The sequence below is a fragment of the Anser brachyrhynchus genome (assembly GCF_964034855.1).
Source record: "Anser brachyrhynchus genome assembly, chromosome: W".
Lineage (NCBI taxonomy): Eukaryota > Metazoa > Chordata > Aves > Anseriformes > Anatidae > Anser > Anser brachyrhynchus.
In genome coordinates this window covers 17,211,247-17,232,781 of record NC_137704.1, presented here as the reverse complement: position 1 = coordinate 17,232,781, position 21,535 = coordinate 17,211,247, and the positions used below count along the sequence as shown (strand labels likewise).

Here is a 21,535-nt window from a genome sequence, read left to right as displayed (position 1 = left end):
TTTCAGCTTCTCGCTCTGTCCTGCCAGCGAGCAGGCTAGGGGTGCAGCAGGAGCTGGGAGGGGACAGACCCAGGACAGCTGACCCAAACTGGCCAAAGGGGTATTCCATACCATCTGACGTCATGCTAAACAATATATAGGGGTGGCTAGCCGGGGTGGGGGGCCGGCTGCTCGGGGATAGGCTGGGCATCGGTCAGCGGGTGGTGAGCAATTGCATTGTGCATCACTTGTTTCTTACACATTATTATTATTAATACTATAATCATTATCACTATTACTGTTGTTGTTATTATTATTTTCCTGTCTTAATAAACTGTCTTTATCTCAACTCACAGGCTTCACTTTCCCGTTTCTCTCCCCCATCCCAGAGAGGGAGGGGGGAGGGTGAGCGAACGGCTGTGTGGTGTTTAGCTGCCGGCCGGGTTAAACCTTTTGTCCTTTTGGCGCCCAACGTGGGGCTCGAAGGGTTGAGATATCGACAGATTTGACCTGAGTGTGTTAAACTAAAATTCGTATAAGTATTGGACCTGCTTAATAGTTGCTAGTCACAATGTTAATTGCCTTAATCTCCAGTCTGCTGTGCCTGTTTTCCAAATTGAGTTTTATAGCACGTTACTTTCTGTATGTGCTCCCTGTTGCGCTGTTTATCCTTTCCGGGCTCTGGTTTAAGATTGTTATGGTACTGTGCGGTGTAACAATGGCTTATGAAATGATGACATTTCTGGTCATGACTCTAACCTGGTATTTGTACTCAGCACTGTCGTCGACTCTATACTTTGGAAACCATATCTCGGAAACTATAAGCAATTACACCTATTGCCTTTTTTCGTCAGGGAGCCAATCTGTGAAGGGGACAGGGGAAGACATGTTTCCCTACCTGTTCACTCTCCCTTTCTCCTTCACCACCCTCTTATCCCCCGAGCTAGTTACGGTGGTTCTCCGAGATGTTGAATATCCTTGGGATACTCAGACCAGCATGTTCTTGTTGTTATGTCTCCAGAATGCGCTTCAGGTTTTGTTTAAGGTTAAACAACTACTTAGGAATCTCATCCGGAGATCTGTCTTGAGGCGGGATAGTTGCGAGTGGCAGGGAGTGTGGGAGGATATGGGCAGGTTTCTAGAGCAGTGGTCACCTCCAGTGTTTTGGACATTCACCCCTGAACAACTGTAAAATCCTAAAAAGCTGGCAGAATGCTTGAAAAAAAGGTGTCATGACTCTGGCAGTTCCAAAGTGACACAAATCACTGTAGCGTGCTGGGTTCTGGCTTGTGCCTATCGAGCTGCAATTGATGCTACTATCAACCTAGCGACAGATCCTGCAGCCCCTCCAGCTCCTACAGCCGCTCCAGCTCCAGCTCCTGCAGCCGCTCCAGTTCCAGCTCCTGCAGCCGCTCCAGCTCCTGCAGCCGCTCCAGTTCCAGCTCCTGCAGCCGTTCCAGTTCCAGCTCCTGCAGCTGTTCCAGTTTCAGCTCCTGCAGCCGTTCCAGTTTCAGCTCCTGCAGCCGTTCCAGTTCCAGCTCCTGCAGCCGCTCCAGTTTCAGCTCCTGCAGCCGTTCTAGTTCCAGCTCCTGCAGCCGCTCCAGCTCCTGCAGCCGCTCCAGTTCCAGCTCCTGCAGCCGTTCCAGTTCCAGCTCCTGCAGCCGCTCCAGTTTCAGCTCCTGCAGCCGTTCCAGTTTCAGCTCCTGCAGCCGTTCCAGTTCCAGCTCCTGCAGCCGCTCCAGTTTCAGCTCCTGCAGCCGTTCCAGTTCCAGCTCCTGCAGCCGCTCCAGCTCCTGCAGCCGCTCCAGTTCGAGCTCCTGCAGCCACTCTGTGATAAATTAGTAGGGGGTTTGTTCATTGTCTTCAAGGATGTAAAGAATCTGATAAGGTTTCGCAATTCACAACATTGTGATAAGGGGATTAAGCTAGTAGATAATGAGGAAGGGAGGTTGGGAAAACATCCTTGTTAAAACAAAGGATTCTGTGAAGCAACCCACCGCAAGACATCCTGTTTGCAGCTTCACGACCCCCCCCCTCCCTTGAACATGAGTACAACGCGTGAAAAACAGCGACCCCCAACAACGGACCGCGCAGCTTCAGAAGGCTCAACAAGTCCTGACAAGCCGGAACTTGGATGCTATAAAACAGTAACGCTGGAAAGGGAAGTCGCGTGCTGTGGCGGAGCGGAGACTCCCCAGCCGCCCAGCGCTGTTTTGCTTGCTGATCGCTTACTCAATAAACTAATTCTTTCTGGCTAAAAGAGTAATTTATAACAAATTTGGTGCCATGACTCAGATAAAGGTACGTCGATCGGGAAGCCTATCGAAGGGGGCACCCCGCCGATTTCGGCGGCCTTCGCCGGGACTATTCCCGTTCGGGCCCTCTACCGACAAACCCTAAATTTCGGGCAGCAAGCAAATAAAGCCAGCAAAACCCCTAGGTAATCTTTGTGCACGAAGGCCGAACAAAGACCCACGGGGTGGGTAAGTATAGGCCGGTGATCCGTTCGGTTGGGGGTTGGTGATCCCGGAGTGCGTCTGTGTGAGACGTCCAATTGAGGACGAAGTGAGTGCGGACCCCTCAGTAGTGCGGTTCCCACATCCCGCGAGGGACTGGGCCACGACCAGGGGGAAGCGGCTGCGTGTGTGTGTGAAAGGCGCTCTGGAAGATGGGACAGAAGAAGAGTAAGCCTTCTGGTCCCATGGGTGGGGTAATGCCTAGTGCTAGGTTGCCCCCTATTCCCCCAGATAGCCCACTGGGGTTAATGATTAAGAATTGGAGTGATTCCCCTTCTAGGCGGGGAAAGGATAAAGTAAAAATGATTCATTATTGTGTTGAAGTTTGGGGAGGTAGGTAAATTATTGGCCCATATTTGGGTCGTTTGAAGACTGGGTTTGCCAAGCCTTAAACGTTTATGTAAATGCAAAGGAACCTTTTTGTTTAGAGGAGAGCGAATATGCGAGCCTTTGGATTGGCTCAGAGAATCGAGTTAATCTGTACCCTTTAAAAGAAAAAGGAGGGGCAAAATTACAAATTGTGGAGCCAAAATTACAATTTGTGGAGCAAGAGGTAAAGTACCTGGGTCACCAGTTAAGTAAGGGGACTAAGAAGTTAGACCCAGACAGAATCAGTGGAATATTGGCTTTAGCGTCCCCGCGAACTAAAAGGCAGGTATGGCAACTGTTAGGGTTGACCGGATACTGTAGACAGTGGATAGAAGATTACAGTGGAAAGGTTAAATTTCTCTACGAAAAACTGACTAGAGACGGGTTGCTGAAATGGACTCGGGAAGATGAGGAACGACTGAACAAGTTAAAGGAGGAACTAGTACGCCCCCCCCAGTGTTAAGCTTACCAGATTTAAGGAGGCCGTTTTGGTTTTTTTTTTTTGTGAACAGCGCAGAAGGCACGGCATACGGAGTGCTGGCCCAAGAATGGGCAGGGAGTAAAAAACCTGTGGCCTATTTGTCTAAATTATTGGATCCGGTTAGCCGGGGTTGGCCAAACTGTTTGCAGGTAGTGGTAGCTGCTGCCTTGTTAGTGGAAGAAGCACAGAAGATCACTTTTGGGGGGGAAATCAAAGTAATATCTCTACACAATATACGCGGGGTACTGCAACAGAAGGCAGAGAAATGGATCACTGACGCCAGATTATTAAAATATGAAGGAATTTTGATTTCCTCTCCAAAATTAACATTAGAAACAACCTCCCTACAGAACCCTGCTCAATTTCTTTATGGGGAACCAAATGAGTCCTTAGGACATGATTGCCTCCGAAATATAGAAGAGCAAACGAAATTGAGACCTGATCTAGAGGAGGTGGAATTACCCATCGGTGAACAGATATATGTGGATGGTTCCTCGAGAGTAGTCGAGGGAAAGCGAAAATCAGGATACATGTTAGTAAACGGGAAAACATTTGAGATAGTGGAATCTGGACCTTTGAGCCCTAGCTGGTCTGACCAAGCTTGCGAGCTATATGCCATATTGCGGACCCTAAAATTGTTGAAAAATAAAAGCGCTACAATATATACAGATTCAAAATATGCTTATGGGGTAGTACATACATTTGGCAAAATATGGGAAGAAAGGGGGCTCATCAATTCACAAGGAAAGGGTTTAATACATCAGGAATTGATTACCCAGGTTTTACAAGCTATCGGAGAGCCCAAAGAAATTGCCGTAGTACATATAAAAGGGCATCAAAAAGGCCTCACCCCTCAGGTTAGGGGTAATAATCTAGCAGATCAGGAGGCAAAAAGGGCAGCATTAATGAGTATAAGAATTATAAGAACGAGGGAAGATTGCCCAGACTGTGGGAAATACTTAATACTTATACTTAATACTTAATATATAATAATTAATATAATAATTAATAATATAATAATATATAAATAATATATAATAATGCTTAATATAATACTTAATACTTAATACTGTGGGAAAGACTCAAAGGAATTTCCATGTTATGATTGCTGGAGTGAATGGGGAGTGGATGGGATTGAATGCAATTGTTCTGAGGAAGAAAGCCCGCCTTATAAACTGCTACAAGTGCGGGCCGGCTAACTCCCTGTGGTCGAATGGACCCATTCCCCTCCCCTTACTCTGTTTCACTATTACAGAAGAAGACAAGATGACACAAATGGGGGTTCGAAAAAACGATAAAGGGAAATGGGTACTGCCTGATGGACGGGAAGTGTTACCAAAATCAGTAGCTATGAGGGTGCTACGGAGATTTCATGAACAGACGCACTGGGGAACCCAGGCATTGGTGAATCAATTTGCCACAAATTATATGTGTATAGGGATTTATAATATAGCAAAGAGGATCGTAAATGATTGTATAACTTGTCGGAGGGTAAATGCTCAACACATGAGAAAAAGGGTCCCGGGAGGACGAGAATTGGCACATCGACCTTTTGCAAAGATTCAATTAGACTTTACTGAACTTCCAAAAACGGGGCGATATAGATACTTGTTAGTTGTTGTAGACCACCTCACAAACTTTGTTGAAGCATTCCCTACGGCAAGGGCCGCAGCTCAAACCGTGGTAAAGATATTATTAGAAAGCATCATACCCAGATACGGGGTAATAGAAGCAATTGACTCTGATCGAGGCCCACACTTTGTGCCAAAGGTATCCCGAGACACGATGAAGGCTCTGGGAATTAAATGGGAATATCACACTCCCTGGCATCCTCAAAGCTCTGGAAAGGTAGAACGAATGAATGGTGAAATTAAAAAGCAACTAACAAAGCTTATGATAGAGACAAAAACCTCCTGGGTGAAATGTTTACCGCTTGCACTATTGAATATCCGGACACAGCCTCGAGCCGATGTCGGAATCTCACCTTTTGAAAGGCTGTATGGTATGCCTATGATTTAGAGATGCCATCTGATCACCCCCAGGTACAGGATATCCAATTAAAACCTTATTTAATACAGCTTATGAACCGACGGAGGGAGTTGCAAGCGAAAGGCTTGGTGGCTAGATATAGCAATCCATAGGATACAACCTGGAGACAGGGTTCTAATTAAGACATGGAAAGAAACGTCTTTAACACCACGGTGGGGAGGCCCCTATGTTGTTTTACTTATCACAGAGACAGCTATCCGGACGGCTGAGAAGGGGTGAACGCATGCCAGTCGCGTGAAAGGACCGATCCAGAAAAGCGAATGGAAAGCGGTCGCAGGCCCTGATGACTTAAAGCTCACGTTGAAACGAACTCAATAAGTATGGTCTAACTGTCTATGTATCATAAAAAAAAGGAGGAGAGGGGACCCTGTTTGATCAGAAAAAGGTCACGTTTACCTGAGAAACTCCCCTGAAGAACACTGCTGCTGCCGAGAAGAACCTGCACCTTGTAGTTTGCCGCAACCGAACTGACAAGCGAGGCAGAGAGTGAAACGGTGGGGAATTACGTGGCCAGGTAAAGAACTCTGGAAAATGGGCCCTAGCCATTTTTTTTTTTTTTTTGCGATACATAGTAATGGGTACGATTGTTTACACTGTTCCTGGGTCTGCGCACCCTCACAAACCTTTTAAATGGAGCCTGACTAGATGGGAAGATCACCATGTTGTTCAGCAGATAACTACTGCTGGGGGACTGATAGGGGAGGCATCATCTATATAAAGAAGGAAGAGACTAAGAGTCCCCAACGGGTGGGACCAAATCAGAAACTGTTGGAGAGTGTTTTGAGGATTCAGCCTACACAAGCTTTTAGAATGGTAACTCCTAATAGCCCTAAACCACTGGAGGTTGCTAATAAATCAGTAAACCCGGAGTACGGGATTAGAAATGAAGGGGTGACCGGGAATAACACATGGAGAATCATGAATGCTAGTTATCAGTTGTTGAATCAAACAAATCCAGACGTGCCTAGACCTTGCTGGTTATGTCTTGATATAAGGCCCCCATATTACGACGCCATTGGGGATCTGGGAGAGACCACCCGTTCAAATGAAACCGATCCCCCACAATGCAATTGGGGAAGGGATGTAGGAATAACGTTAACAGAAGTAACTGGGAATGGCAGGTGCGTAGGCACGGTCCCTGGTGAGAAGTTCCATCTATGCAATATTACAGAAAATGTTACACAATTAGACAAAGAAAAATGGTTAATACCAGCAGATAACACCAGATGGGTATGTTCGTCTCTGGGGGTAACTCCATGCTTATCTTTGAAATTGTTCAACTCGTCTCATAATTTCTGTGTACAGGTAGTAATTATCCCAAGGATTCTTTACCATTCTGAGGAATATATGTACACCCAACATACTGTGGCAGAATACCACTTAAAGAGGAGGGAGCCTATTACGGCTGTCACTTTAGTCACTCTGATGGTTCTAGGGGCTGCAGGAGCTGGAACTGGAATTGCCTCTCTGGTAAAACAAAGTCAAGAATTTACCTCTCTACGCATTGCTGTAGATGATTATTTGGCCCGCATCAAACAATCTATATCAGCTTCAGAGAAATCTGTTAGATCGTTATCTGAAGTGGTGCTTCAAAATCGCAGGGGATTGGATTTGATTTTCCTGCAACAAGGAGGGCTATGTGCAGCCCTTCGAGAGGAATGCTGTGTATATGCGGATCATACTGGGGTAGTAAGAGACACCATGCCAAAACTGCGGGAAGGGTTAGAAAAACGAAAGAGAATGAAGCCTGCCAAAATTGGTACGAATCCTGGTTTAATTACTCGCCTTGGCTCACTACCTTACTATCAACCATAGCAGGACCTTTACTGTTGTTTATATTAGCACTGACTTTTGGACCATGTATATTCAATCGAGTAATCGTGATTGTAAAAAACCGGTTGGAGGCTGCTCATCTTATGCTTGTGCGCACGAGATATGAATCCCTGGAGCAAGAGGAAGATGGTGCAGAGACTTTAGTGTTAAGCAAGCAAATACTCCAGAAGTTCAATGAACAAAATATGTTGGAAAAAGAAAAAGGAGGGATTGTGATAAATTAGTAGGGGGTTTGTTCATTGTCTTCAAGGATGTAAAGAATCTGATAAGGTTTCGCAATTCACAACATTGTGATAAGGGGATTAAGCTAGTAGATAATGAGGAAGGGAGGTTGGGAAAACATCCTTGTTAAAACAAAGGATTCTGTGAAGCAACCCACCGCAAGACATCCTGTTTGCAGCTTCACGACCCCCCCCCTCCCTTGAACATGAGTACAACGCGTGAAAAACAGCGACCCCCAACAACGGACCGCGCAGCTTCAGAAGGCTCAACAAGTCCTGACAAGCCGGAACTTGGATGCTATAAAACAGTGACGCTGGAAAGGGAAGTCGCGTGCTGTGGCGGAGCGGAGACTCCCCAGCCGCCCAGCGCTGTTTCGCTTGCTGATCGCTTACTCAATAAACTAATTCTTTCTGGCTAAAAGAGTAATTTATAACAACTCCAGCCCCTGCAGCAGCTCCAGCTCCTGCAGCCGCTCCCACTCCTGTGGCTGGGTCAGAGAAACGAGCTGTAGCAGTGCAAGTTGACCCCGCAGAGGGTATTCCAACCCCTGTGGCAGACCCTGTGGCTGGGTCAGAGAAACGACCTGTAGCAGTGCAAGTTGCCCCTGTAGACAAGGTGAAAAAATGGTATAGAGACTCAGGTCGTTTAGAACGCAGACAGTCTTCTGCTAGGTCTAGGTATAGAGAAGACGAGACTGGGCCATCAAATGTGCAGGAGGATGAAGATGAGGATGGGGATGTCGAAAAATCAACAGTAAATACCCGGACTCTATACCAGCGTGAGCTACGAGATGTGCGAAAAGATTTTGGTCGCTGTATAGGTGAGCAGCTTGTCACCTGGCTGCTCCGGTGCTGGGACACTGGAGCCAATTGTGTGGAATTAGAGGGCAGGGAAGCCAGGCGGCTGGGATCCCTTGCTAGGGACGCAGGCATTGACAAAGCAATTGGAGATGGAGCACGATCTCACAGCCTCTGGAGGCGTCTCCTGTCAGCTGTGCAGGAAAGGTATCCCTTCAAGGAAGAACTTGTATGTCTACCAGGCAAGTTGTTGTGGTTTAACCCGGCTGGCAGCTAAACACCACACAGCCGTTCGCTCACCCTCCCCCCTCCCTCTCTGGGATGGGGGAGAGAAACGGGAAAGTGAAGCCTGTGAGTTGAGATAAAGACAGTTTATTAAGACAGGAAAATAATAATAACAATAATAATAATAATAGTGATAATGGTAATAGTATTAACAATAATAATGTGTAAGAAAACAAGTGATGCACAATGCAATTGCTCACCACCCGCTGACCGATGCCCAGCCTATTCCCGAGCAGCCGGCCCCCCCACCCCAGCCAGCCACCCCTATATATTGTTTAGCATGACGTCAGATGGTATGGAATACCCCTTTGGCCAGTTTGGGTCAGCTGTCCTGGGTCTGTCCCCTCCCAGCTCCTGCTGCACCCCCAGCCTGCTCGCTGGCAGGACAGAGCGAGAAGCCGAAAAGTCCTTGGCCTGGTGTAAACACTGCTCTGCAACAATTAAAACATCAGCATGTTATCAGCGCTCTTCTCATCCTAATCCAAAACATAGCACCCTACCAGCTACTATGAGCCACTTAACTCTGTCCTAACTGAAACCAGGACAGATATCCACCCCTTATTCCATACCATTTATGTCATGCTCAGGTTACACTCTGTCCAATACATTCTAATTAATCACCATTTTCATCTATGATATATAGCAATCATGGTAGTGATGACATACAGTATTATATAATAATTAACATACTACAATTCAACTCATGGGCTTTTCTCACCCAGTATCAAATCCCCTTGAGGTACACACCGGACCTCCCCATTCTTTTGCATTACCCACCAAGTGCATCCAGGTCCCTGAGCAAAAGCAATTCCACGAATGGGTTTGCCTTTTCCTGAGGCAGGAGTAGCCCAGACTGTCTTACCCAGCATGTTTCTTACGTGCACTACAGGAACTTTATCCCCTTCTACAGTGCGTAACAGGTTTGATTGGGCAGGTCCAGCTCGGTTGGCAGATCCCCTGGTATTGACTAACCAGGTGGCCTTTGCCAAATGTGTATCCCAATTTTTGAATGTCCCAGCACCCATTGCTTTCAGTGTAGTCTTCAACAGTCCATTGTATCGTTCAACTTTTCCAGAGGCTGGTGCATGATAGGGGATGTGATACACCCACTCAATACCATGTTCTTTGGCCCAAGTGTCTATAAGGTTGTTTCGGAAATGAGTCCCGTTGTCTGACTCAATTCTCTCTGGGGTGCCATGTCGCCATAAGACTTGCTTTTCAAGGCCCAGGATAGTGTTCCGGGCGGTGGCATGGGGCACAGGATATGTTTCCAGCCATCCGGTGGTTGCTTCCACCATTGTAAGTACGTGGCGCTTGCCGTTGCGGGTTTGAGGGAGTGTGATGTAATCAATCTGCCAGGACTCTCCATATTTATATTTCAGCCATCGTCCTCCATACCAAAGAGGTTTTGACCGTTTGGCTTGCTTGATTGCAGCACATGTTTCACAGTCATGAATAACCTGTGCTATAGTGTCCATGGTCAGGTCCACCCCTCGATCACGAGCCCATCTGTATGTTGCATCTCTACCTTGATGGCCTGAGGTGTCATGGGCCCATCGGGCTATAAATAATTCACCTTTATGTTGCCAGTCCAGGTCCACCTGAGCCACTTCAATCTTAGCAGCCTGATCCACCTGCTGGTTGTTTTGATGTTCTTCAGTAGCCCGATTCTTGGGCACATGAGCATCTACATGGCGTACCTTTACAACCAGGTTCTCTACCCGGGCAGCAATATCTTGCCACAATGCAGCAGCCCAGATGGGCTTGCCCCTGCGCTGCCAGTTGTTCTGCTTCCATTGCTGTAACCACCCCCACAGGGCATTTGCTACCATCCATGAATCAGTATAGAGATAGAGAACTGGCCACTTTTCTCGTTCAGCAATATCTAAAGCCAGCTGAATGGCTTTCACTTCTGCAAACTGACTCGATTCACCTTCTCCCTCAGCAGCTTCTGCAACTCGTCGTGTAGGACTCCATACAGCAGCTTTCCATCTCCGATGCTTTCCCACAATACGACAGGACCCGTCAGTGAACAAGGCATATTTCTTCTCATTTTCCGGTAGCTTGTTGTACAGGGGGGCTTCTTCAGCACGAACCACCTCCTCCTCTGATGATATCCCAAAGTATTTGCCTTCTGGCCAGTCCATAATCACCTCCAAGATTCCTGGGCGACTGGGGTTTCCTATTCGAGCCCGCTGAGTAATCAGTGCAACCCACTTGCTCCATGTAGCATCAGTTGCATGATGCGTAGAGGGGACCCTTCCTTTGAACATCCAGCCTAGTACCGGCAGTCGGGGTGCCAGGAGGAGCTGCGCTTCAGTACCGACCACTTCCGAAGCAGATCGAACTCCTTCATATGCTGCCAATATCTCCTTTTCAGTTGGAGTATAGCGGGCTTCAGATCCTCTGTATCCCCGACTCCAAAACCCCAGGGGTCGACCTCGAGTTTCCCCAGGTTCTTTCTGCCAGAGGCTCCAGGTGGGACCATTCTCTCCGGCTGCGGTGTAGAGCACATTCTTTACATCTGGTCCTGTTCGGACTGGCCCGAGGGCTACTGCATGAACTATTTCCTGCTTAATTTGTTCAAAGGCTTGTCGTTGCTCAGGGCCCCATTCAAAAGCATTCTTCTTACGGGTTACTTGGTAGAGCGGGTTTACAATCAGACTGTAATTTGGAATATGCATTCTCCAAAACCCCACGACACCTAGGAAAGTTTGTGTTTCTTTTTTGCTAGTTGGTGGAGACATAGCTGTTATCTTGTTGATCACATCCATTGGGATTTGACGACGTCCATCTTGCCATTTAATTCCTAAAAACTGGATCTCTCGTGCAGGTCCTTTAACTTTATTCTGTTTTATGGCAAAACCGGCCTTCAGAAGGATTTGGACTATTTTCTTCCCTTTCTCGAAAACTTCTTCTGCAGTGTCACCCCACACAATGATGTCATCGATGTACTGCAGGTGTTCAGGAGCTTCCCCCTGCTCCAGCGCAGACTGGATCAGTCCATGGCAAATGGTAGGGCTGTGTTTCCACCCCTGGGGCAGCCGATTCCAAGTATATTGGACTCCCCTCCAAGTGAAAGCAAACTGTGGCCTGCACTGTGCTGCTAGAGGGATGGAGAAAAATGCATTAGCGATATCAATTGTGGCATACCACTTGGCTGCCTTTGATTCCAGTTCATACTGGAGTTCTAGCATGTCCGGCACTGCAGCACTCAGCGGTGGCGTGACTTCGTTCAGGCCACGATAGTCCACTGTTAGTCTCCACTCACCATTAGACTTTCGCACTGGCCATATGGGACTATTAAAAGGTGAATGAGTCTTGCTGATCACTCCTTGGCTCTCCAGTTGATGAATTAGCTTATGGATGGGAATCAGGGAGTCTCGGTTGGTGCAATATTGCCGCCGGTGCACAGTTGTGGTAGCGATCGGCACTTGCTGTTCTTCAACCCTCAGCAACCCCACAACAGAAGGGTCCTCTGAGAGACCAGGCAAGGTAGACAACTGTTTAATGTCCTCTGTCTCCAAAGCAGCTATGCCAAAAGCCCAGCGGAACCCTTTTGGGTCCTTGAAATATCCTCTTCTAAGATAGTCTATGCCAAGGATGCACGGAGCATCTGGGCCAGTCACAATACGGTGCTTTTGCCACTCATTACCGGTTAGACTCACTTCAGCCTCCAATACAGTTAACTGCTGGGATCCCCCCGTCACACCATAAATACAGATGGGCTCTGGCCCTTTATAGCTTGATGGCATTAGAGTACATTGTGCACCGGTGTCTACCAAAGCCTTATACCTCTGTGCGTCTGACGTGCCAGGCCATCGAATCCACACAGTCCAATAAACTCGATTGTCCCTTTCCTCCCCCTGGCTGGAGGCAGGGCCCCTCTAGTCCTGGTCAGAATCTTCATTTCTGTGTTTAAAGGACTGCCTGCTGGAAGTTGGAGCAGCAAACCTTTCAGAGAACTCCTTTTTCCCAATTGTTTTCCTTTGCAATTCACGTACCCGTGCCTCTAGGGTCGCAGTAGATTTTCCATCCCATTTTCTCATGTCCTCTCCATGGTCACGTAGGTAAAACCACAGGGTGGCGCGGTGTGTGTGCCCACCATATTGTCTTCCTTGCATAGATGAACGTTTACCCCTAATAGCTGAGACACTGGTTTGTACAGGTGGGGAGGAAAATAATGTCTCTTCAAGTTGGTGGATCTTTTCAGAAAGTTTCTCCAAGGTATTCTCTTTTAGCTGGTGGACACTGGTTCGTTCAGGTGAAGGGGAAGATAATCTTTCTTCAAGTTGGTGGATCTTTTCAGAAAGTTTCTCTAAAGCATTCTCTTTTAGCTGGTGGACACTGGTTCGTTCAGGTGGAGGGGAAGATAAATTCTCTTTAAGTTGGTGGACCTCTTCAGAGAGTTTCTCCACAGCTGAGACACAGGCCTTTAGGGAAGAGGAGAGATTTCCTTCGTACTGCCGGAGTATTTTAGTCACTTCATTCACTGTGGGATTCTCCTCCGCTTTCCAGGCTAGTATTGCCAATGAGCTGGCATATGATGATGGGGCACTCTGTACAAACTTCCGCCACATGGGTAGTGTACACCGGACTGCATCTGGATCTGCGGATGTTTGTGCGTCGTCTAGGTCCTTATAAATTACTTCCCGTACGGCCAATTCCCTCAGGTACTGAATTCCCTTCTCCATGGTGGTCCATTTGCCTGGTAGACATACAAGTTCTTCCTTGAAGGGATACCTTTCCTTCACAGCTGACAGGAGACGCCTCCAGAGGCTGCGAGATTGTGCTCCATCTCCAATTGCTTTGTCAATGCATGCGTCCCTAGCAAGGGATCCCAGCCGCCTGGCTTCCTTGCCCTCCAATTCCACATAATTGGCTCCCGTGTCCCAGCACCGGAGCAGCCAGGTGACAAGCTGCTCGCCTATACAGCGACCAAAATCTTTTCGCACATCTCGTAGCTCACGCTGGTATAGAGTCCGGGTAGTTACTGTTGATTTTTCGACATCCTCATCCTCATCTTCAGTCTCCTGCACCTTTGATGGCCGGTGTAGAGTCCGGGTAGTTACTGTTGATTTTCCGACATCCTCATCCTCATCTTCAGTCTCCTGCACCTTTGATGGCCCAGCCTCGTCTTCACTATGCCCAGACTTCGCAGAAGACTGTCTGCGTTCTAAACGACCTGAGCCTCTATACCATTTTTTCACCTTGTCTACAGGGGCAACTTGCACTGCTACAGGTCGTTTCTCTGACCCAGCCACAGGGTCTGCCACAGGGGTTGGAATACCCTCTGCGGGGTCAACTTGCACTGCTACAGCTCGTTTCTCTGACCCAGACACAGGGTCTGCCACAGGGGTTGGAATACCCTCTGCGGGGTCAACTTGCACTGCTACAGCTCGTTTCTCTGACCCAGCCACAGGAGTGGGAGCAGCTGCACGAGCTGGGGCAGCTGCAGGAGCTGGAGCGGCTGCAGGAGCTGGAGCTGGAGCGGCTGCAGGAGCTGGAGCTGGAGCGGCTGCAGGAGCTGGAGCGGCTGCAGGAGCTGGAGCTGGAGCGGCTGCAGGGGCTGGAGCTGGAGCGGCTGCAGGAGCTGGAGCTGGAGCGGCTGCAGGAGCTGGAATGGCTGCAGGAGCTGGAGCTGGAGCGGCTGCAGGAGCTGGAGCGGCTGCAGGAGCTGGAGCTGGAGCGGCTGCAGGAGCTGGAACTGGAGCGGCTGCAGGAGCTGGAGCGGCTGCAGGAGCTGGAGCTGGAGCGGCTGCAGGAGCTGGAGCTGGAGCGGCTGCAGGAGCTGCAGCTGGAGTGGCTGCAGGAGCTGGAGCTGGAACGGCTGCAGGAGCTGGAGCTAGGTTGCTAGTAGCATCAATTGCAGCTCGATAGGCACAAGCCAGACCCCAGCACGCTACAGTGATTTGTGTCACTTTGGAACTGCCAGAGTCATGACACCTTTTTTTCAAGCATTCTGCCAGCTTTTTAGGATTTTGCAGTTGTTCAGGGGTGAATGTGCAAAACACTGGAGGTGACCACTGCTCTAGAAACCTGCCCATATCCTCCCACACTCCCTGCCACTCGCAACTATCCCGCCTCAAGACAGATCTCCGGATGAGATTCCTAAGTAGTTGTTTAACCCTCCACAAAATCTGAAGCGCATTCAGGAGACATAACAACAAGAGCAGGCTGGTCTGAGTATCCCAAGGATATTCAACATCTCGGAGAACCACTGTAACTAGCTCGGGGGATAAGAGGGTGGTGGTGAAGGAGAAAGGGAGAGTGAACAGGTAGGGAAACATGTCTTCCCCTGTCCCCTTCACAGATTGGCTCCCTGACGAAAACAGGCAATAGGTGTAATTGCTAATAGTTTCCGAGATATGGGTTCCAAAGTATAGAGTCGACGTCAGTGCTGAGTACAAATACCAGGTTAAAGTCGTGACCAGATATTTCATCATTTCATAAGCCATTGCTACACCGCACAGTACCATAACAATCTTAAACCAGGGCCCGGAAAGGATAAACAGTGCAACAGGGAGCACATACAGAAAGTAACGTGCTATAAAACTCAATTTGGAATACAGGTACAGCAGACTGGAGATTAAGGCAATCAACATCGTGACTAGCAACTATTAAGCAGGTCCAATACTTATACCAATTTTAGTTTAACACACTCTGGTCAGATTTGTCGATATCTCAACCCTTCGGGCCCCACGTTGGGCGCCAAAAGGACTGTTGTGGTTTAACCTAGCTGGCAGCTAAACACCACACAGCCGTTCGCTCACCCTCCCCCCTCCCTCTCTGGGATGGGGGAGAGAAACGGGAAAGTGAAGCCGGTGAGTTGAGATAAAGACAGTTTATTAAGATAGGAATATAATAATATAAGGAATATAAGAAATATAATAATAACAATAATAATAATAATAGTGATAATGATAATAGTATTAACAATAATAATGTGTAAGAAAACAAGTGATGCACAATGCAATTGCTCACCACCCGCTGACCGATGCCCAGCCTATTCCCGAGCAGCCGGCCCCCCCACCCCGGCCAGCCACCCCTATATATTGTTTAGCATGACGGCAGATGGTATGGAATACCCCTTTGGCCAGTTTGGGTCAGCTGTCCTGGGTCTGTCCCCTCCCAGCTCCTGCTGCACCCCCAGCCTGCTCGCTGGCAGGACAGAGCGAGAAGCCGAAAAGTCCTTGGCCTGGTGTAAGCACTGCTCTGCAACAATTAAAACATCAGCATGTTATCAGCGCTCTTCTCATCCTAATCCAAAACATAGCACCCTACCAGCTACTATGAGCTACTTAACTCTGTCCTAACTGGAACCAGGACACATCTCCATTCTATTTGGGATCATTTCTCCTTCTCTGGGAGCAATGCATACTCTGAATATTCCCAAATAAAGTGGCTATGTGATGAGAATAGTGTTGTTAGAAGCTGATTTTGTCAAAATTATAGCTAGAAATATAGGGGAAAGTGATGCAAGAGGAAATGTGTTTCAGAGCAGTTTTTGAGAGAAAACAGAGTGAGATCCAAAAATATGGCCTTGGGATGAGAATTTCTTATGACAATGGTTTTGAGTGTCTCAATTTCTGGGAGTTGCTTTGTGTGTAAAGCAAGTTGGAAAATGGATTTTTTTTATCTTACAGAAAACATTAAGGTTCAAAATTCATATTTCAATAAATTCATATCAAATTCAAACATTCTGATACCTTTTTGAAATTAAAGTTGGGAAAAATTCTGTTCTGACAACTGCTTCATTGGGAAAAAAAGATTTGGAAAATATAGGAATAAAGAATGTCTTAAGATGAAATTAAAATGTTCAGAAAAATTATTGAAATGAGAGATTTCAGTATTCTAAAACTTTTCCATTTCTTTATTAAAAAAATATCTTGATACAATCAATACAGGTATGAGAAACATTTTGGTATTATAAATGCATTGCTCCTAACAAATATCCTGTGCCCCAGCTTTATTCAGTATGTTTCTAAAGCTTTGTTCTGCTCTTGTTCATTTCTGTATATCTACTTAAGTTGGTTCAGATAGACCGTCCATAGTGAAATGAAGATAGTGGCCAAATCTTCCATTTTAGACCTGCCCAGAGGGCAAAGATGGGAGCTGCTGACATGGCAAATGTCACTTTGCTCATAGTGGAAAAGCACCTCCACTGGACCTTTAAATCTCTACATGATTTTTTTTTGTCTGTAGTCACCTGGAACAAATCTATGTAATAAGAATCCAGTGTGGCTGAGTGGTAATTCTTTGAAGGCAACGTATATTATAGTTTACTGGAAAAATATTATTTTCTTTCTTTCTTTGTGGCTTGTGGGATGTATCTCAACAGGATGTTGTTTTCTCTGGCATGATCTTCTTCCAGGTAACCCCCCTATTCTGTTGTCCAGGAGTCCCCCGGTTTGTTCTGGTTGCCAAACTTGTGTGGGCAATGACCGGAGTACTGACTGCAGGGTCTGGAGTTGAATTCAGGTGAAAGCCTAGGTATTCACTCGCATCTGAGATGTCTCAATGCACCCAAGACCTTCAGCTGCTGTGCAAGAAATGTCTTCAGTAGGTCATTTCTTCAATCTGTCATACCACTGGAGATGTTTTGGATGTCCTAAGGCATCTAGCACTGGATACCTTCATTTAGACACTTTGCTAGTTTGACCAATGTGGCAGGACACCTTGAGACCCATCGAGACTCCATCCAGCCAACCTGCATCACTAAGGGATCGATGAGATGTCCCTGCATTCGGGTCATCTGCAACTTCTGCATCACATTGCCAGTGGGCCCAAATGCCACCAAGCCTGAGTTTGGGTTCCAAAATTACACTGCCTTTGGGCTGTGAAGGAGGCAAGCAAGGGCTTTGCAGTTGATTTCTCAGCACAGCGTCTCCATCTGCTTGTGGTTTCAGAAGCACCAAATGCCAGGTATGAAGGGTAATCTTTTAATCTTTGTGGAAAATTTTTTGGGGGATAGGGTAAGCTATCTTTTCTTAAGTAATTCTGAAACTGTGCAGACCTCCCTATTTTTACTGGTTCTCTTTCATAAATCACACTGAAACTTCTGTCTCTGTGGGAATGCAATAAGTAGGTATCACAAAGGGTTTGCATGGCACAGTGATAGATCATCTGTTCTGAAGTATGCACGCTGAGCATATCAGTAGTAAGATTTACTCCCAAGAGCAGCCCCCAGAGATAGATCTCAGGTCTTAGTTAAAGACCACTGTCTCTGTTCATTATCTTGTCACTGGTTCCAGCATTGGTTTGATCTATAGATGGTTGTATAGGGAGCAGAGCTTAATAACTGGAGAAGGAGAGCGCTCTGGGGTTTTGCTACTAACTAGGTGGAGTCACCTTGGGCAAATCACTTGCTCCTAGATCACCAAAAATATGTATACACTTCAAACATGTTGATGTGGATGGGAGACTGTGGGGTTTTTGAGGATGTGGCCCCTTTGCTTGTGTCATATTAGGGTCAGTGCATACACCCCTCTCAGCTCCTCGGATTCAATCTTCAGGAGCCAGAGGAGGTGGAAAGTCTGCAGGGTCTCACACAGGAGTTGGAAGAGAAAGTGTCACTTGGTTTCTGAAGCAACATTTGGATGCTGCTGCCCATTAGAACAGTGCACCTTGGGGCAGCTGTCAGAAAGGGATTTGTAGGGAAAGACATTGGCACGTGTGCTGGGGATCCTGTTTTACTTGGAAGTTTCCTGAAGGTAAGGAGGAAGGGAGATGTTAGCTACTACTCCAATTTTTAATGAGTGCTTTTTCAAAACCTTCCCTTATGTGCAAGACAGTCACCTTTGCAGTCCTAAATCAGTTTAACCCTATTGTTTTCATACCTGTAAAACTCATGGTAAACAAATAACCCATTTAGCCATCCTAATTTTTCCTTCCCTGAAAAAATTTCAAACAGCTGAAGACTCTTATCTTTAAGTCACCAACTGGTAAATACTTTGGTGATTAAAGGGTAAACTGAGGTAGATGGCATTGATTCATTCATAATTTGTTCACAATAACACATTTTCTTTTCATCTGCACGAAGGACTGAAGCTTCTTTGCCCCTTTTCATTTTCATTTTTTCATTTGCTACTTCACCAAAAGTGCCTATCACCACAGGAATTATTCACATCATTTTTCAGCTTGCTTTTGGATGTCAAGAGAAACAAAAAGCCAGACTTCAGAGATAAATGTGTCTTTTTAAGCAATTTTTGTTAGTCTTTATAATACAACTTCACCCAAATGCTTCCTAAATCAGGACTCTGCTTTGGCTTTGACAATTCTTTGGTGATTTCTGAGACTTATAGCAAATAATACAGCTGGCTGGTGGGGGGGTCTGCTGTGGGTGTTAGTTCATGGAAACAAGTTCCTAAATATTCTGGTCTATAAATCTTGAGCATAATGCCATGAGACTTGCATCAGTGAATTCACTCCCAGCATACTGGTATTTTAAGTTTTGACAATCCCTTTTAACCATCTATATTGATTGCAGGTTTGAGTATGTACAAAGGAAACTTTTCAGGGGGAAATCTGAATTATATTGGAGTGGAAGGGAAGCCCCAGATCACTTCAACACACCGTGATATTTAATTTGTAATCCTGAGACAGTGTAACTTCCATTAAAGTGAAGTCATCCCACATACCTGTCTACTGACCTGAGTTCCTGCATGAACATGATGATTCTCAACAATGAGCAAGAACCCATAGTAAAACAAGCCCAAGGTATCGAGTCTCCTTAAGGCACTGCTTCCTTTTGTTTTTTATTATTTTTCCCCAGTAGTGGCTTTACCCACCTGTAATTGCAATAGAAAGGAGACAGGAGATAATTCTTTGCAGACAAGACAGTGGTTGTGTTATTATGGTGTATTATGTTACTCTCCATTAGACCAAAAACTTTTCATCTCTAACCCTAGGAGGTGACCTACACTAAATACAGTGTCGTATTTAGCTTTTGTAAATAGCTTAGCTCTCATGAATGATCTATAGCGGGGTAAATATCATGTTCTCTCCACTTATTTACATCTTCACAGCATCACAGAAGACTTGTTGGTATTAAATATTAATTGTAAGCTTCAGTGAATCTATGCTTTTGTCAAGAGTGCATCTTTTTTGCCCTCACACATTGAGAAACTGCATGATCTTCCGAAGAAAGAACTGGAAGTGCATTATCAGTGTTTTTACCAAACTGCCCCTCAGCTTGGTGGCTACGGCTTCCATCACTTTAGCTCAGCTGGGAGGAGGGAGAGAAGTCTTAGACAAAGATGTACATGCCTGACCCAACACTTTGACCTTAGTCTATGTATCTTTTGCGTCCTGGGGCAGGTCTCTGTGGAAGGATTTCAGAGATGTATGGAGGCCAGAACAGTTAAGTCTGGCTTCCTCTGTATCTTGGTCCAGTGACCCCCCTAACTGAGCCAAGAACTTGTCTGCCCAAAGTATATCTTCCAGGGAAGCAACTACGCTTTTGGCTGTGTCCTGGTTCCAGTTAGGACAGAGTTAATTTTTCCTCCTACTAGCTGGTAGGGTGCTATGTTTTGGATTAGGATGAGAAGAGCGCTGATAACATGCTGATGTTTTAATTGTTGCAGAGCAGTGCTTACACCAGGCCAAGGACTTGTCAGCTTCTCGCTCTGTCCTGCCAGCGAGCAGGCTAGGGGTGCAGCAGGAGCTGGGAGGGGACAGACCCAGGACAGCTGACCCAAAGTGGCCAAAGGGGTATTCCATACCATCTGACGTCATGCTAAACAATATATAGGGGTGGCTAGCCGGGGTGGGGGGGCCGGCTGCTCAGGGATAGGCTGGGCATCGGTCAGCGGGTGGTGAGCAATTGCATTGTGCATCACTTGTTTTCTTACACATTATTATTATTAATACTATTATCATTATCACTATTATTATTATTATTGTTATTATTATATTCCTGTCTTAATAAACTGTCTTTATCTCAGCTCACCGGCTTCACTTTCCCGTTTCTCTCCCCCATCCCCGAGAGGGAGGGGGGAGGGTGAGCGAACGGCTGTGTGGTGTTTAGCTGCCAGCCGGGTTAAACCACAACAGTCCTTTTGGCGCCCAACGTGGGGCCCGAAGGGTTGAGATATCGACAAATCTGACCAGAGTGTGTTAAACTAAAATTGGTATAAGTATTGGACCTGCTTAATAGTTGCTAGTCACGATGTTGATTGCCTTAATCTCCAGTCTGCTGTACCTGTATTCCAAATTGAGTTTTATAGCACGTTACTTTCTGTATGTGCTCCCTGTTGCACTGTTTATCCTTTCCGGGCCCTGGTTTAAGATTGTTATGGTACTGTGCGGTGTAACAATGGCTTATGAAATGATGAAATATCTGGTCACGACTCTAACCTGGTATTTGTACTCAGCACTGATGTCGACTCTATACTTTGGAAACCATATCTCGGAAACTATTAGCAATTACACCTATTGCCTGTTTTCGTCAGGGAGCCAATCTGTGAAGGGGACAGGGGAAGACATGTTTCCCTACCTGTTCACTCTCCCTTTCTCCTTCACCACCACCCTCTTATCCCCCGAGCTAGTTACAGTGGTTCTCCGAGATGTTGAATATCCTTGGGATACTCAGACCAGCCTGCTCTTGTTGTTATGTCTCCTGAATGCGCTTCAGGTTTTGGTGAGGGTTAAACAACTACTTAGGAATCTCATCCGGAGATCTGTCTTGAGGCGGGATAGTTGTGAGTGGCAGGGAGTGTGGGAGGATATGGGCAGGTTTCTAGAGCAGTGGTCACCTCCAGTGTTTTGGACATTCACCCCTGAACAACTGCAAAATCCTAAAAAGCTGGCAGAATGCTTGAAAAAAAGGTGTCATGACTCTGGCAGTTCCAAAGTGACACAAATCACTGTAGCGTGCTGGGGTCTGGCTTGTGCCTATCGAGCTGCAATTGATGCTACTAGCAACCTAGTGACAGACCCTGCAGCCCCTCCAGCTCCTGCAGCCGCTCCAGTTCCAGCTCCTGCAGCCGCTCCAGCTCCAGCTC

The 21,535-nt window shown here is 46.7% G+C and overlaps 1 protein-coding gene across 2 annotated transcripts in view; it reads left to right on the top strand.

The window, feature by feature from the left end:
- The first annotated feature begins 2,139 nt into the window (after positions 1 to 2,139).
- SMAD2 (SMAD family member 2) overlaps positions 2,140 to 21,535 on the top strand; it is an 89,232-nt gene continuing 69,836 nt past the window's right edge. The window contains exon 1 of one of the 2 annotated variants that reach the window (XM_080572237.1): positions 2,140 to 2,462. The gene's annotated coding sequence lies outside the window, so the exon portion shown is untranslated. The remainder of the gene's footprint in view (positions 2,463 to 21,535) is intronic. The other variant, XM_080572235.1, reaches the window with a different exon arrangement.